This window comes from Hippopotamus amphibius, chromosome 7 (assembly GCF_030028045.1).
Source record: "Hippopotamus amphibius kiboko isolate mHipAmp2 chromosome 7, mHipAmp2.hap2, whole genome shotgun sequence".
NCBI lineage: Eukaryota > Metazoa > Chordata > Mammalia > Artiodactyla > Hippopotamidae > Hippopotamus > Hippopotamus amphibius.
In genome coordinates this window covers 84212476-84229019 of record NC_080192.1, presented here as the reverse complement: position 1 = coordinate 84229019, position 16544 = coordinate 84212476, and the positions used below count along the sequence as shown (strand labels likewise).

At 42.6% G+C, this 16544-nt stretch overlaps 1 protein-coding gene across 4 annotated transcripts in view; it reads right to left on the bottom strand.

Moving 5' to 3' along the window:
* LIMS1 (LIM zinc finger domain containing 1) overlaps window positions 1-16544 on the bottom strand; it is a 98619-nt gene that overhangs the window by 70266 nt on the left and 11809 nt on the right. Inside the window, exons 2-3 of one of the 4 annotated variants that reach the window (XM_057743574.1) lie at window positions 15367-15429; window positions 10314-10371 (exon numbers count right to left, since the gene is read on the bottom strand). The exons of 2 other annotated variants lie outside the window; for them this stretch is intronic. The gene's annotated coding sequence lies outside the window, so the exon portion shown is untranslated. The remainder of the gene's footprint in view (window positions 1-10313; window positions 10372-15366; window positions 15430-16544) is intronic. One more of the 4 variants, XM_057743573.1, reaches the window with a different exon arrangement.

The window sequence follows — 16544 nt, the reverse complement described above, 5'->3', positions numbered from 1 at the left end:
ACAAGGGACTTTGGGAACTAGATACATCAATGTAGGCTCATCACTGATAACAAATTCACCATCTGGTGAGGGAAGCTGGTAACAGGGGAGGCTGTGCAGGTGTGGGACGCATGGGGTATATGGGAACTCTCTGGACCTTCCCCTCAACTCTGCTGTGAAGCTAAAACTACACTAAAATATAAAGTCTTTAAGAAAAATTAGCAAGGCTGCAAAATTGAATAATGATACTCAATTAGTCCGCAACTCAAAAATTTGAAGACAGTTCTATATCAAGTTTACAATTTTGCAATTTCCACAGAAGCCATATAATCACTTTCATTAATAAAATCATGACCCACCCACAAAAGCTTGCTCAAATCCAAACTGTAGCTGAAAACAGAGATGGTGGAGGCGCAATCCAGGGATGATCACCTCAGACAAATTATGTCACTTTTCTCGTCTGTGACACAGGTATGGGAATACCCACCAAGGGAATCTCATGCGGTGTTCAAGTTCAAGTGCAAGTGAGAAAGTTACGCCAGGCAGTCATGAGTGACAACCCAGCCTGGGGCTGAGTGACAGGCGGAGGGGAGTCCGAGGGGTACAGGGTCTGTGCGGAAGGGGTGTCCTGGGCAGTGGGAGAGTGGCCAGAGGGAAAAGAGCCCCCAGCCAGGCACCTGTCAATGCAGAGGAGAGGCCTCTGCCAGATACTGGGTCGTGGTGAGCAGGGAGCGCCTTACACGACCCTTAACTGCCAAGCGCTCAAACAAAAGCAACACCAAAAGCTTTCTAGAGCTTTAATCATTTGTTCTCCTTTGAAAAGTCTTTCCCCGATGTTGTCTAGCTTTCTATGGCCCCTAGGGAAATTTCAACCACTTAAAAATGGAAATTCAACCACAAAACTCATGTATTTTGTACCCTTTGGAAAAAGATATTCAAAGCCTTAGAAAATACCCAGACTTAATCAAAAGCAAAATCCACATAAAGAGCAGGCTTTCAACCTAATTGCTTCACACATGTAAACTGCACTCCCAAATGGACTTCCACTGTATTTGGATTCAGGCATCTTTTAAACCAGGCGCATGGAGACTGAATAAAAACTTTAAAGCACACTAAAAAAGCCAAATTTGAGTTCAAACCCAGATCAGCAATTTTACTACCTGGGAGAAAGGTCTTTAACTTCAGTGAGTTCCTCAAAAACCTCCAGGACTCTCACCATCACCACTGGCTTTGGGGGGGGGGGGGGGGTGTCTCTCTGCTGCCCCTTCAGATCTCTTCTCAGATGTCACAGTAGTGAAACCTTCTCTGACCTCCCACCCCAGACCTTCCTCTAACTTTTGTCTCTACACCATCACATATTACTAATACATCTTGTTTGTTTGGTAATGATCTCTCCCCCACAACAAAGACTTAAGCCCCCAGAAGTTGGGGAGTTTCATCTGCTCTGCTTCCTGCTGTATCCCCAGAGACTGGGGCATATCTGCCCATAGCGAGGTTTCAGACACATTTCACTGAATAGGTGAATTTATGTGAATTAATTCACCCCTCCACTGGGGCTAATATCACTTACTTTGCAGGATTGTTTTGAGAAATACTTAGAAATGAAAAATAAAAATGCTTTGCCAAGGCAAAATTGTGAAGAAATAGAAAATCTGAGCTAGTAAGTGGATGGACTTAGGTAATCAAAACCTCCCAGAAAACGAAAGTTCAGGACCAGACAGCTGCCCTGGTAAATTCTACCAAACATTCAAGGAAGAGTTAACAACGACTCTCAAACTCTTCCAAACAATAAAAGAAGAGAGAACACTTCCAAACTCATTTTAGAAGCCCAACATCACCCGATACCAAAACCAGACCAGAAAAGAAAATTATAGGCCAATATCCCTGGTGGACATACATGCAAAAATCCTCAGCAAATTATTAGATGCAAATAATTCAACAACACATTAGAAGAATCATACACTATGATCAAGTGGGATTTTATTCCAGAGATGCAAGGATGGTTCAATATTGGGAAATCAATCAGCATGATATACCCTATTAACAAAATGAAGAAAAAAATCATATGATCATCTCAATAGATGCAGAAAAAGCATTTGAGAAAATTCAACATCAATTCATGAAAAAAAACAAAACAAAACCTCTCAACAAAGTGGGTGCGGAGGGAACATATCCCAACGCAATGAAGGCCTACATGACAAGCCCGCAGCTAACATCATAAAAATAAAAATGCTTCACGCACTGATTGGCATACAGGAAGTACTCAACTACCATTAGTTTCCTTTCAGTTCCCAAGTCAAGATAATTGGCCAAAAGCTGCTGAACATTCCAAGTGGGAAACTAAAAGCATGGCCAAAAGATCACTGCACCCCGTGAAACATTCACAAAAGGCAGAGTTGCCTATCACAGTGCTACTCAGTGTGGCCGTGATTGTGAGATTTTCTTGTCAACCTACAATGAGACCAATGCAGAAGCTGAGAACAGGCACAAAGTTACTAATTTGACAGAGAAATTTTACATCTTCCGAAAGATGTAAAAGTGGTCCTTGGTGTGCAGGCAGGCTGTTGGTCAGATCTGGCCGAGCTCCCATGGGACACACGAATCCGAGGGAGACCTTCCCCGTCAGCCACTTGCAGAACCATCTCTGGGTCACCTACCCATCCACCTCTGGAGTAACTCCCCCAAATGAGGACTTGAAGCCCACACCTCTGTGTGTATCTTCTTATCATACAGAGATTATGTGCTAAATGTGCAAAAACTAAAGACCAAGAGTCTTCTGAGAAAGAAGAGATGAAATGTTTCAGGTTCACTGTCTAAACCAGTTATTGCCCTCACTTTTACCATCAGCTGGTAAGCGTTTAGAGACCATCATGTGAGGCTGCTTTGTTCTCTCCTGGGTGCAATTCAAGTGGAAGATATCACAGCATCTCCATGAGACTGTACTACCCACCTGGAGTCAATCGTGTGGGTGAAGAGCGACTATATCCGTCCATGTTTATTTTCGGGGTGTGTGGGGGGGGGGCGGGCACACTATTTGCAAACAGCTCCAAGAGAATGTCCATAATTGTGGAGCAGGAATGAAATGTGGCTCAAAATATTTCTCAGTTACCACCCACCCCATGGGACTCACAGAAATCCTGCTACTTCCACACAAGGCACAACGTGGTCGAGGACCCAGACCCACGAACTACGTAATATTTCACCCCAGCCTTACAGAACTCTCTCCTGCAGAGAGCCTCCAAAGACCATGTAAAAAGACACCCTTTTGTCTTATTGTTGTTACCGTTACTTACAAACATCTTGTCTTCTATACCGCACTATAACCTGAGGAAGGATGTATAACTTTTAAGTCCCTCCCAATAAATAATACACAGACACTTAACACTTACTGCAGAAAGGAAAGGGATAAAAATACTAATACGGTTTCCATACACCTCTTTATAGCCCAGAGATTTGAACAAGAGAATCAGACATTTGAAATGTTTAGCAACTTTGAGAAATGTTAGCACACTAGTAAAATAAGTATATATATAAAATATATTTATATACATAAAACAAATGAGATATATATACCTGTCCCCTAGTTAGCTACTTGGAGTTCCTATGGACCAGTTCTCCTGGAGCCCATGTCTCTGGGTAGCCTGAGGCCAACACTTCAGCTGCAGGAGGAGTGGCTCTGTACCCCCACCCCTGCCACCCTTCCCAGGACCACAGGGCTGGGTACCTCAGTCGATCCTCTTTCCTTAGGGTCTGTGCCCAGGCCTGCTGCCTCCAGGATGGTGACACCCCCTCTAAGACACTGCTGCTCACCCTGTGAGTCAGGCTGGCAGAGAACAGGGATACAGCTCCGTTGAGGCATCGGCTCTGTTTCTCTCCCAGTAGTTCAGAGCCTCATCACTCATTAAAAAGGTTGTCTCCTCCACCACCAACCTGCCAGCACTTCTGGATTCCAGAAAACTTGGGTTTCTGGAAAGTGGATCTCTTCAGGGCCAGAGAGAATATTGTATTACTGTCATGTCTTGACTTACTTTTCTCCTCACAAGCAAATATAAATTTATTTGAACTCTAAGAGGAGGAAACAGCTTCTCCCTAAATCTTGTAAACATGTCACACAAGCAAAGGTTCACACATACCTTTCTCCATGTATGAAGCAGTAAACAAGCTAAAAAAATTTGAGCTTTATTTTTTCCCAAAATAACTATCCCTCCCTTATCACTCTCTCTCCCCTGCCCTTAAAAAACAGCATGATGGGAAAAGAATCTCTTCAACAAATAATGTTGGGAAAATTGGATGTCCATATGCAAAATGAGGAAGTTAGACCCTTATCTTGAACTATATACAAATAAATGAACTAAAGACCTAAAAGTAAAACCCCAAGCTATATAACTCCTAGAAGAAAACATAGGGGGAAAGCTGCACGACACTGGATTAGACAATGACTCTTTGAATGTGACACCAAAAACACAGACAACAAAAGCAAAAATAGACAAGTTTGACTATGTCAAACTTAAAAACTTTGTGCATCAAAGAATACAATCAACAGGGTAAAAAGTCAGCCTATGGAATGGGAGAAGATATCTGCAAATCATATACGTGATAAGGGGTTAATACTCAGAATATATAAAGAACTACAACTTAACAACAAAAAAATCACATAATCCAACTAAAAACTAGGCAAAGGACTTAGAATAGACATTCCTCCAAAAAAGACGCACAAATGGCCAGCAGACACATGAAAAGATGTTCAACATCACTAATCATCAGGGAAATGCAAATCAGAACCACAATGAGATACCCCCTTCACAGCCACTAGGATGGCTATTACAAAACAAAACAGAAAATAACAAGGGTTGGTGAGGATGCAGAGAAGTTGGCAGCTCTGTGCACTGTTGGTGGGATTGTAAAAATGTGCAACTACTATGGAAAAATGTACAGCAGTTCCTCAAAATTTAAAAATAGAACTACCAAATGATCCAGCGATCCCACCTCTAGGTGTATATCCAGGAGACATGAAAGCAGTCTCAAAGGGATATGTGAACTCCCCTGTTCACAGCAGCATTATTCACAGTAGCCAAGAGGTGAAAGCAACACAAACATCTATTGACAGATGATGGATAAATTAAATGTCACCAATCCCTTCAGGGAACACCATGCAGCCTTAAAAAGGAAGGAAACTCTGACACGTGCTTCAACGTGGATGAGCTCTGAGGACACTATGCTCAGTGAAATAAGTCCATCATGAAAGGACAAATACTGTATGATTTTGCTTACGTGAGGTAACGTAGTGCTAAAGTAGTGAGACCCATAGACAGAGAAAGCAGGACCACGGCTGCCAGGGACTGGGGGTGGGAGTGGGGGTGCGGGGAAACGGGAGACGCTGTTTAACAGGTACAGAGTTTCAGTGCCACAGGATGAAAACGTTCTGGAGATCTGATTCACAACAGTGTAAATATACTTAACACTACTGAACTGTACACTTAAAAATGGTTTTGATGATAAATTTTATATGTTTTTATCACAATTTAAAAAACCCACCATGACATGTTTGAAAGAGCATGAGTCAGAGACTTACAGACCCACGTTTGAGCCCCATCAGCCCTGCCCCCTCTGGGTGGCCCAGGCAAGCTGCTGTCTGAGGGCCAGTCTCCTCATCTCTATTAATGAAGCTATAAATAATATATATCCTAAGACGCTGATCTGAAGCTTAGAAAAGAACTGCTGACACAAAAGACGTGCACAGCCAGACTGTGAATACACCCCCGGGACGAAGGCCGGTATCACACCATCAAAGCAGCTCCCCCACCCCACCCCCGAGGAAAGGCTCACTGAGGCAAATCCCAACCCTCACAGGAGCGAAAGCAGCCAGGACTGTAATCCCCACTCTGCCAACAAGGAAAGTGAAGCAGAGAAGGGCCTGACCTGCCCAGGTCCCAGAGTAAGTGACAGAGCCCCGACAAACCCTGAAACACCCACTCTCCTTCCCAGACAGGAGATGTAGCTGGTAGTGAGAGAATAAAAAAGGGGCCTAACACAGAAAACAGGCCATAAGGACGGTGTCCCAATGTTCACTTAAATGATCAGACAGGATTAAGAAAGACAATTTTTACGTTTACAAACTACGTTTCCAAACACTGGTTGAAAAGGCCATGTAATCTCAGGCCTATCTTTAAACAAGGTCAGGCCCTCTGTAAACACTTATTTTCATGTTCAGCTGTCTTTCAAGGCAGTTTTAACTCCATGTCACAATGCAGTTTATTTGTTTTTTTATTTTTCTGGCTGCGCCTCACAGCTTGCAGAATCTTAGTCCCCTGACCAGGGACTGAACCTGGGCCCTTGGCAGTGAAAGCACTAACCACTGGACAATCAGGGAAGTCCCACGATGCAGTTTAAATCAATGTATATCTTACTTCTTTCCCCAACTAAGATAAAAAAGAGCCAGTTAACACCCAGGCTGAGCTGGAAGGAGCATTTCAGGTCAGTCCAATGATGGAGCAGCCCTGGGTGTAGATGGATCAAGCTGGAGAGAGCTCAGTGTCCCAGCCCTGCATGCACCTCCTGAAACTCAGGCTTCTCTGCAGAAGCTGCACAGAGCTCTGCCCATCCGTTCCTGCCACCCTGGGGGCCAGGCCACAGCCCCACAGGCCCATCCAGAAGATGACAGCTAGGCCCTCGTCTGCACTGTCACCCACGCCTCCTCCTGGGGAGGAGGTCAAGAGTCAGGGACAGGAGGTCACAGCCATTGACAGGGAGGCTGGGAAGGCCTCGCCGAGGAGGCCACACCTGAGAAAGACCCTAGGGTGACAGAGTGGGCCCTGCGGCCACCCTGTGGACAGAGTGGCAGCTGATGAAAGGCTCCAGGTGGGAGCCTGGCTGGTGAGCTGGAGGAACCGCGGGGACACAGATGTGGCTGGAGGGGCATGGATGGGGCAGCAGGAGGGAGGCAGACATGGGGTGGGGGGAGACCCCCAGAGGCGGTGAGACCGCCCCACTGTGGTGGGGGAGGGGAGAGGAGGAGTGGGGAGGAGCTCCATCGCCCACTGCTGGATCCCCAGCACCTAGGATGGGCCCTGGGGTAAAAGTTTGAAGAATAAATGACCATCGAATAATGGCTTTTAAGACTGATTTAGTGTCAAACCATTTATGAATGTTTGCCTGTTTGTTTAAATGTTGATCAACGCACTGACAACATCATAACAGCGCACACACATGTGCGCACAAACAACTCACAAGTGTATGTTGAAGGGGACTTCACATCCCACAGTAACTGTATCACAGAATAAGTTCAACTCCACAGAGGTTGTACTGGAGGGTGGAGGGTAACCGGCTGTTCTAAAAAGCCAAGACAAAATTATTTTAAATGTGCAGAGTGGGATCCCTCTTCAGAGGTTAGAGTGTCACCACTAACTTTCATAATTCTGAAGTCATTTCTAATGGAATACAAACAAATACTGTGCTGCAAAATAACAGCTTGGGAAATTATTAATAGTCGATTATAAGACAACGAGAAAGTTTTATTTTCTTACTACTTATGGAAAAGAAACTAATATTAATCAAAGCCGATTACAATCAACTCATATTTACAGACTAAGAAACCAAAAGAAGTTTCCTTGATTCCATGCAGCGAGCTACCCGAGGATGACACACTTAGTTATTTTCAGACACTTGAACGCAGCTGAGGTCACTCAGAAACTCTCAAGACCAATGCCCCCACTGTCCAGACGGGCATCCACAACAGCCAGGTGCATCACAAGTCTCCACCTGCAAAGCCTCTGGACAAGCGTCACCTGCAAACTCTGAGCAGAGGCCGGTCTGCATGGGCGTGGACGTCAATCCACATAGGACAGCTTCTAGGAGGAGACGTGGGCTGAGCCACCCCCAAGGGCAGGACCCAAGTGCCGCATCACGCACCCTGGCAGGGCTGCTGTGATGTTACTTTCCTACCAGTAAATGTGTTCTTAAAAGTTTTCTCACAGCTGCTGTCAAAGGATATTTGCCTCCAATACATTCTGCAGACTAAGCCAATTTGTCTAAGTCACATTTTTAAAAATATGAGAGATGCCAGAACAACAGAGGTGTTGAGCATTATAAAAGCTCAAGCAAGCTCTGCTGGGCTGTTAGAACAGACCCTACAATCCAAGGAAAGGAAGGGTAATCACTTGTACTCTGTGATTACCTCTGGTAGACGTCAGGGATGCTGCAGTGAGGATGCCCATGATGGCTTTCCTCCTGCTCCTGCACTTACACATCTTAGGTGTCTAATGGCCCAAGGTCATTTCTCTTTGCTGGAAAGTGTTAACAGAACAGTAAGACTTTGTATTGTATGTCTTTATTTTATTAAACATTCAGCCCTTTGTTTTTCATGGGTTATAAAGACATCGCGTTTACTGGAAGAAATAAATCAATTCTTTCTCAGACACACACAGAGTTGGGTACCTTGACATTGGTAATTTCATGAAGCATTTTACATTTTAAACTTTGAAACTTTAACTTACAGAAATTACCTATTCTCTGATTTTGATTAAAGAGGGTAATAGACATGGAACCTGACCATATGTGCAGTATGTTATAAGAAGGTCAGTTCATGAGTCCCATGTTCAAACTATAAATCCTCTCAATCAACGAAAAAAAATACGGTCCCAAGAAGAAAGGCATAAGTCTACCTTGTAATCTGTTTCTAAATATAAGTAACAACTCATTTTAAAAAAGAGTCAAGTTTTTAACTCTTTGGCAATTCCTCAAAAAGTTAAACACAATTACCATATGATCCAGCAACTCCACTCCTAAGTATTTATTCAAAAGAATTCAAAGCAGGGACTCAAACAGATATTTGCACACCCATGTTCACAGCAGTATTACTCACAACAGTCAAAAAATGGAAGCAACCCATGTGTCCAAAACAGGTAAAGTGATAAAAAAAAATGTGGTCCTTACATACAATGGAATTTAGTTCAGCTATAAAAGGAAGGAAATCCTGACACCTGCTACAACATGAAGAACCTTGAGGACACTGTGCTCAGTGAAATAAGCCAGACGCTAAAGACAGATCCTGAAGGACTCCACTTACATGAGGTCCCCACAGGAGACAGATTCATAGAGGCAGAAAGTAGAACAGAGCTCCGGGCAGCCAGAGGCAGGGGCACAGGAGTTAGCACTTAACAGGGACAGAGTTTGCTGGGGATGATAAAAAAGCTCTGGAAATAGTGATGACGGCTGCACACATTGTTTTGGGTTTTTTTCAGTTGTAGTATAATTGACATATAACATTATTTTCGTTTCAGGTTCACAACATTGTGATTTGATATTTGTCTACACTGAGAAATAATCTCCACAATAAATCTAGTTACCATCTGTCACTATACAAAGTTACAAAGTTTTCTTTCTTACGAAGAAGACTGTCATGATTTACTCTCTTAGCAATTTTCAAATACCCAGAACACTGTTATGAACTATAGTCACCATGCTGTGCATGATATCCAGCAGACTTATATATTTGTAAGTGGAAGTCTGTACCTTTTGACCCACTTCACCCATTTTGCCCACCCAGCCTCCCCACCTCTGGCAACCACCAATCTGTTCTCTGTATCCATGAGTTTCGTTATGTTTTATTTGATCATTTGTTTTTTGGGTTTTTTTTAAGATTCCATGTGCGATCACAAGGTATTTGTCTTTCTCTGTGAGACTTATTCCACTTAGCATAATACTGTCCAGATCCATCCATGTTGCTGCAAATGACATTATTTCATTCTTTTTAATGGTTAATAGTTCCACTGCGTACACACCATATCTTCTTGATCCATTCATCCATCAATGGACACTTAGGTTGTTGGTCCCCTTTCTTCTCAGCTTAAAGAAGTCCCTTTAACGTTTCCTACAAGGTCGCTCTAGTGGTAATGAGCTCCTTCAGCTCTTGCTTGTCTGGAAAACTCTTTTATCTCTCCTACAAATCTGAATGATAACTGTGCTAAGTAAAGAATTCTCAGTTGGAAGGTCTTTCCTTTCATCACTTCAATACGTCAGGCCACTCTCCTCTGGCCTGTAAGGTTTCTGCTGAAAAAAATGTGATGAACTTAACAGTTTTGAACTGCACACTTTAAAATGGTTAAATAGTAAATTTTACATTAAGTATGTTTAGCACCATAAGGAAAAAAGAAAAGCAATTAGAAACGAGAAATAAACCGAGGAAAAAAGGAGTCCAGTTTTCAAAGCATTTCCACCTCCACCATTTCATTATTATTCTTTTCATTTTACAAATGAAAAACTGAGATCCAAACACCAAATCCAGGTAAAGCATGGATCAGCTCCCCAGCCAGTAGGCTATGTAGTCCACTACTCACCCCCTCTCAGGAAAGCCTTCTTGGTCTTCTTACTCCTCCTCTCTCCACCAACCTTCATCTGAAAAATTTAATGATCACCCCCAGGGTAAAAACATTATTCATAATACTAGGAAAAAAAAAAAAACCTGTAACCATCTGAAAAAGCAGGTATTTTATGGAGGATCAGCACATACAACACCTGTTGTGTGCAGCACCCATTTCCATATCTGGACATTAGGATGCTTTCAGCTGCAAGGAACAAAAAACGCCCAGACACTATAAAACTCTTAGAGGAAAACATAGGCAGAACACTCTATGACATCCATCAAAGCAAGATCCTTTCTGACCCACCTCCTAAAATCATGGAAATAAAATCAAAAATAAACAAATGGGACCTAATGAAACTTAAAAGCTTTTGCACAGCCAAAGAAACCATAAAGAAGACAAGAAGACAACCCTCAGAATGGGAGAAAATATTTGCCAAAGAAGCAACTGACAAAGGATTAATCTCCAAAATATACAAGCAGCTCATGCAGCTTAATGCCAAAAACGCAAATAACCCAATCCACAAATGGGCAGAAGACCTAAATAAACATTTCTCCAAAGAAGACATACAGATGGCTAACAAACACATGAAAAGATGCTCAACATCACTAATCATCAGAGAAATGCAAGGCAAAGCCACAATGAGGTATCATCTCACACCAGTCAGAATAGCCATCATCAAAAAATCTAGAGACAATAAATGTTGGAGAGGGTGTGGAGAAAAGGGAACTCTCCTGCACTGTTGGTGGGAATGTAAGTTGGTACAGCCACTATGGAAAACAGTTTGGAGGTTCCTTAAAAAACTAAAAATGGAACTATCATATGACCCAGTAATCCCGCTACTGGGCACATACCCAGAGAAAACCATAATCCAAAAAGAAACATGTACCATAATGTTCATTGCAGCACTATTTACAATAGCCAGGACACGGAAACAACCTAAATGCCCATCAACAGATGAATGGATAAAGAAGATGTGGCACATATATACAATGGAATATTACTCAGCCATAAAAAGGAATGAAACTGAGCTATTTGTAATGAGGTGGATAGACCTACAGTCTGTCATACAGAGCAAAGTAAGCCAGAAAGAGAAAAACAAATACTGTATGCTAACTCATATATATGGAATCTAAAAAAAAATGGTACTGATGAACCCAGTGACAGGCCAAGAATAAAGATGCAGACGTAGAGAACGGACTTGAGGACACGGGGCTGGGAGCAGGAAGTGAAGGGGAAGCTGGGATGAAGTGAGAGAGTAGCAAAGACATATATACACTATCAAATGTAAAATAGATAGCTAGTAGGAAGTTGCTGTATAACAAAGGGAGATCAACTAGATGATGGGTGATGCCTTAGAGGGTCAGGATAGGGAGGGTAGGAGGGAGTCGCAGGAGGGAGGGGATATGGGGATATATGTCTAAATACAGCTGATTCACTTTGATGTACCTCAAAAACTGGTATAAGAGTGCAAAGCAATTATAATCCAATAAAGAGTTTAAAAAAAAAACAGTAGAATGACTTTATGAATAAAGCATATTCATAATGAAAAAAAAAAAAAACACCCAAAGTCAAACTGGCATAAACTATGAGAAATTTATCATACATAATTGGGAGAGATTGCGGCCGGGAGAGACCCAGGTCGAGAATAGATCAGCAGCTCACGAATCTGGTTCCTTCCACCCTCTGTTCTGACAACTTCGTGCCAGGTTTGTATCAAGGCTGATTCCCCTCATGGTCGCAAGATGGCTGCCAGTGGGAACAAGGGCTACCATTTCATCATCTGAAGATTCATTACTACCATTACTACAAAGGGCATTGAAATAACTGGAAAAAAAAAACAAACCCTGCATTTTGTTATTAAGAAAAACATGGGGAATGGATGCTGCTGGGTAAGCAACAATGCCCACTATTCAGGACCACAAACTTTTCTATGCCCATGAATCCCCTGAGGATCTCACTCAGCATGTCAGGTGATGCTGAAGCTGCTGGGCCCTCCCCACGCCAGGCAGAAGCACCCCCCACAGCATCTGACAGCCTTGTCCTCTATCTGTCAGGACTGTCCCGAGCCCGGGGGGCTCAGGAACTCACCACCCAGCTCTCTCTCGGCTGCACAAAACACTCAACCATAAACTCCAGCTCTAACACGGACACCAGGGCCACCTGGAGTGAATGACATTGACACCATGTCAACCCAGCACCTCCCGGAGCCCGAGGCTTGGAAACATTTCTTAGTGAGGACTATTCTTTACAATACTGTTTACTGTGTGAACTAGTCCCTCCCAGGTTTCAGGCTGGTGAAGGGCTCCCCACCCTCTGTGACGTCCTGCTGCACCTCTACTCAGCCCCAGGCTGCAGATTTTTTCTCTCCTGTCTCTCTGGGTCTCTCTCTTTAACATACTGGAAATTCTCCCCCTGGGCACCTGGTGCTCGGATTAATAGCACATGAATCACCTTTGTTTTTAAAAGGATGAACCACAACCAGGTAGAGCCCTCGCACAGTAAACATTTGTTTCCCCTGATCCACACCCGATTCTAGAGCTGATGCCTCCGTTCTCCTTCTGTGAGACTGAGTAAGGAAGTCCTGCTCCCCAGGGTGGGCACCTGCCCAGTGAGGCCAAGCCAACCTGCTGCTCCAGACACCAGGATCTTGAGCCCAATGACACAGTGGGTAAAACAGCTGGAAAGGACTCATCCCAAGAAAGGCAATCTGAAAACACAGTGACTAATACCCCGATTCTTTCCAAGATCTGCATGATCAGTTTTCCTCTTATCTACGATTTCACAGCCTCTCCATAACCCCCTTTCTTGACTCAGGTGAGCCAGAGCTGCTTTCTGTTATCTGTAATCGAAAGAGCCCAGTGGACAGACAGACTGTGGAGAATCACTCCCCTCCCTGCACAGCGGGAGAGGTCACTCAGCTTCAGACACGACCCCCAGCCCTTCAGTCGACAAGGGGCCAGGGGCCATCAGCACACGTGCTCTACGCCCGTGTGCAAACATGGGGTGACTCCTTCTGTATCTTAGGGCCAACAAACAGGGTGCTTCAGACATCAAAGGATGGGTACTTCCCAAAGGAAAGTCCCAAACTGGAAGGCTGACACAGCTGTAAACAATGCATGAGTCCTGCCACGACGGCTCAACTCAAACACTCTAGAAACAGAACTGTCTTCCTCAAACGTGCAAAGGAAAATGATCAGAAAAAGAAGGGAGCCACAGAAAAAGGCATCCGGGTTCCCCTAAGACCAGAGACACACTCTTCCCAAGAACTGTATCAGGAAGAAATGCGCTGGGAGCTGTGAATTCACAGCCAGTGGATGTAATAGGTGTTGATCGCGTCCCAACTCACCACATGAGGCCACAGCTACCCTGACACCAAAAAACAGACACAAAATAAGAAAACTACAGAACACAGCGACTAAGAGCACATACTCAAAAATCCTAAAACAAAAAAAAACAAAACAAAACAAACAACAACAACAAAAAAACTAAGGAAACCTAAAAAAATAAAATACTGCAAACATCTAAAAAGGATTAAACACCGCGATCAAGTGGAATTTATCCCAGGAATGCAAGTTTGGCTTAATATCCAAAAATCAATCAATGTAATACACAATACTTACAGCATAAAGGACAAAAACGGAAATCCCCGATTCTCTCAATGGGTGTAGACAAAGGATTTCAGCACCCTTTCATGATAAAAACACTCTAAAAACTAGGAGTAAAAGAGATATACTTAACGGTGAAAAGCTGAATGCTTTCTCCCAAAGATCAGAAAAAAAGACAAGGAAGCCACTTCCAGTCAACATGGTTCTGGTAGGTCTACACACACAATGGATTATTACTCAGCCTTAAAAAAGAAGGAAATTCTGACACAGGCTACAACATAGATGAACCTTGAGGACATTATGCTGAGTGAAATAAATCAGACAAAAAGGGACAAATCCTGTGTGATTCCACTCATAAGAGGTCCCTGGAGGAGTCAGATCCATGGAGCAGAAAGTAGATGGTGGGGCCAGGGCTGGGAGAGGGGACAGGGAGTTAGTGTTCAGTGGGGACAGAGTTTCAGCTTTACAACATGAAAGTTCTGGAGACAGATGGTGAGGACGATTGCACATTACAAATGAAATACTGCAGAACAGTGCTCTCAAAAATGGTTAATTTTACACTCCAGGTGGATAGTGTCAAAATTGAGTTAAATTGTAGGATAAATTGTTGTATAAATAATGCTGCCAAAATCTTTTCACATCAAATTCTCTTCACATTTAGAATTACTTTCCTGGGTTTGATTCACAAAAGTGGAAATTCTGGATCATTAAGTTACAAATCATTTCAGATTTGATACATACTGCCAAATTATTTTCCTAATAAATTTCACAAATATACCCTCATACCAGTGATATAAGATAATTATGTATCTTATTAACAAGATCTGCTAATATTGTAGGCAACTGATAGTATCTATTTTAATATACATTTCTCTGATGAATCACTAATCACGCTGGAATACATTTTGTACTTTTGTACATTAATTATATTTCCCCTTTGTTTTTATTTTGTTATATTTTTTCTGTTCATGTTCTCTCCCCTACACATATACTACAGTTTCCGTATTCTAATCACTCATAGTACTAATGCTTTCTGATGTAATATAAGGCAATAAACTGGTTTTTGCCCCCTAATTGCTGACAAATGATTTGTGGGATATTAATGGAATAATTTGCCTCTTTCCCCCTGAAAACCCTGTTATCATAGAGTCTGTATGATGAGCTATGAGGTGTAAACAGCCAACACGGCTCATGTCCCCCCGCTCCCCCCACATTCTTCCCTTCAGTAACCAGCTTTTTGCCATTCTTGCCCCTTTATTCCTCCAAAGAAAGAAACGTCAGGATAATTATATCAATTTTACCAAAAGACTCCCACCTGGAATTTTGATTAATGGTTTTGAAGCTATATATTAATATGGAAAACTGAAGAAGTTTGCAGGAGAAAATGCTAATGTTTGACCCAGAAGACTTAACCTGTTCACCTGGAAGCTTCATTGGTGCAGGACAGCGTCTCTCCACGTCCAAGAACTGTTCCTGCGCTAATTCTGAGGAAGAGAAGAAATACTAAAATACTGCACAGATTGCTGAAGTTACATGGAGTTGACATAAGCCTTCAAATCTATTTTAATGCCAACTGAAGGCATCTTTATTAGCATTTATTCATGTGTTATTTTATGGCAACACTTAAAGAGCTCTACTTCACTAAGCCAAAAAAAAACCATATATACCAAATAAAACATATGACACATTATTTATTCATTTGACAAGTGCTTACTGTGCCGCCTGTGTGCTCTGTGCTGTCACATGGGCGTGGAATACACAGGTATCCCAAAAAGCATCAGCAGCTTTTTTTTGGACAATGCTGCCTTCTTAGAACTTAAGCTCTTTATCAAAATTTACCTAACAAATCCAACCTCAGATTTTGACTTTCATCCCATTTGTTGAGCTAATCTCTAGCAATGCTCCCTCCTGGAAGGCATGATTAGCCCTGACTGAGCAAAAGAAAGCTTCGTTTCTGAAAAACTCCCAAGCCCTGTATCCCCTCACCCTCTTAACCTCTGTCTGCTGCAGCCTTCACGTTCCAGAAACTATTACCACAATGTCCTTCATAGAAAGCATCTAAATGACCAAACGTATTATCAGAAAGAGATGTGGGTATTTCTTTATTTTAAAAATCAACAGGACTCAAGCTGGGAAAACGCTTCTTTTTAAGTCTGGTCTCACGGTCCTCAAATGACCTTTGTGGGAAAAAGCAGACCTCTGAAATTTTGAGGAATCGCTGGAACTTTTTTGTATTTTGTCAAATTCAATAGACAGCTATATGATAAAATTAAGCACCGCTTTCTACACTTCACCAATGTCCTTTGTCATCACCAGGAACACTCGAGAGGGAAAGCACAGATCTAACACAGAGAAGCAAAAATCACGTAGCTTGCATACAACTGTGTGCAAGCACCCACGCTAACACATTCTGTTAAAAGCATAAAGAAACTGCCTTAAACAGACATCTGCAGATGCCTCATGCTTTGTGCATATCTGGCAAATGTCCAAAAGACAAAAAGTGCTCTCATTTCCTGATGTGACTAAGCCAGCATTTAAAAAAAAAAAAAAAAAAGACATCAAATCCAGAACCACCTTAAATTATCTCAGACATTAGCCT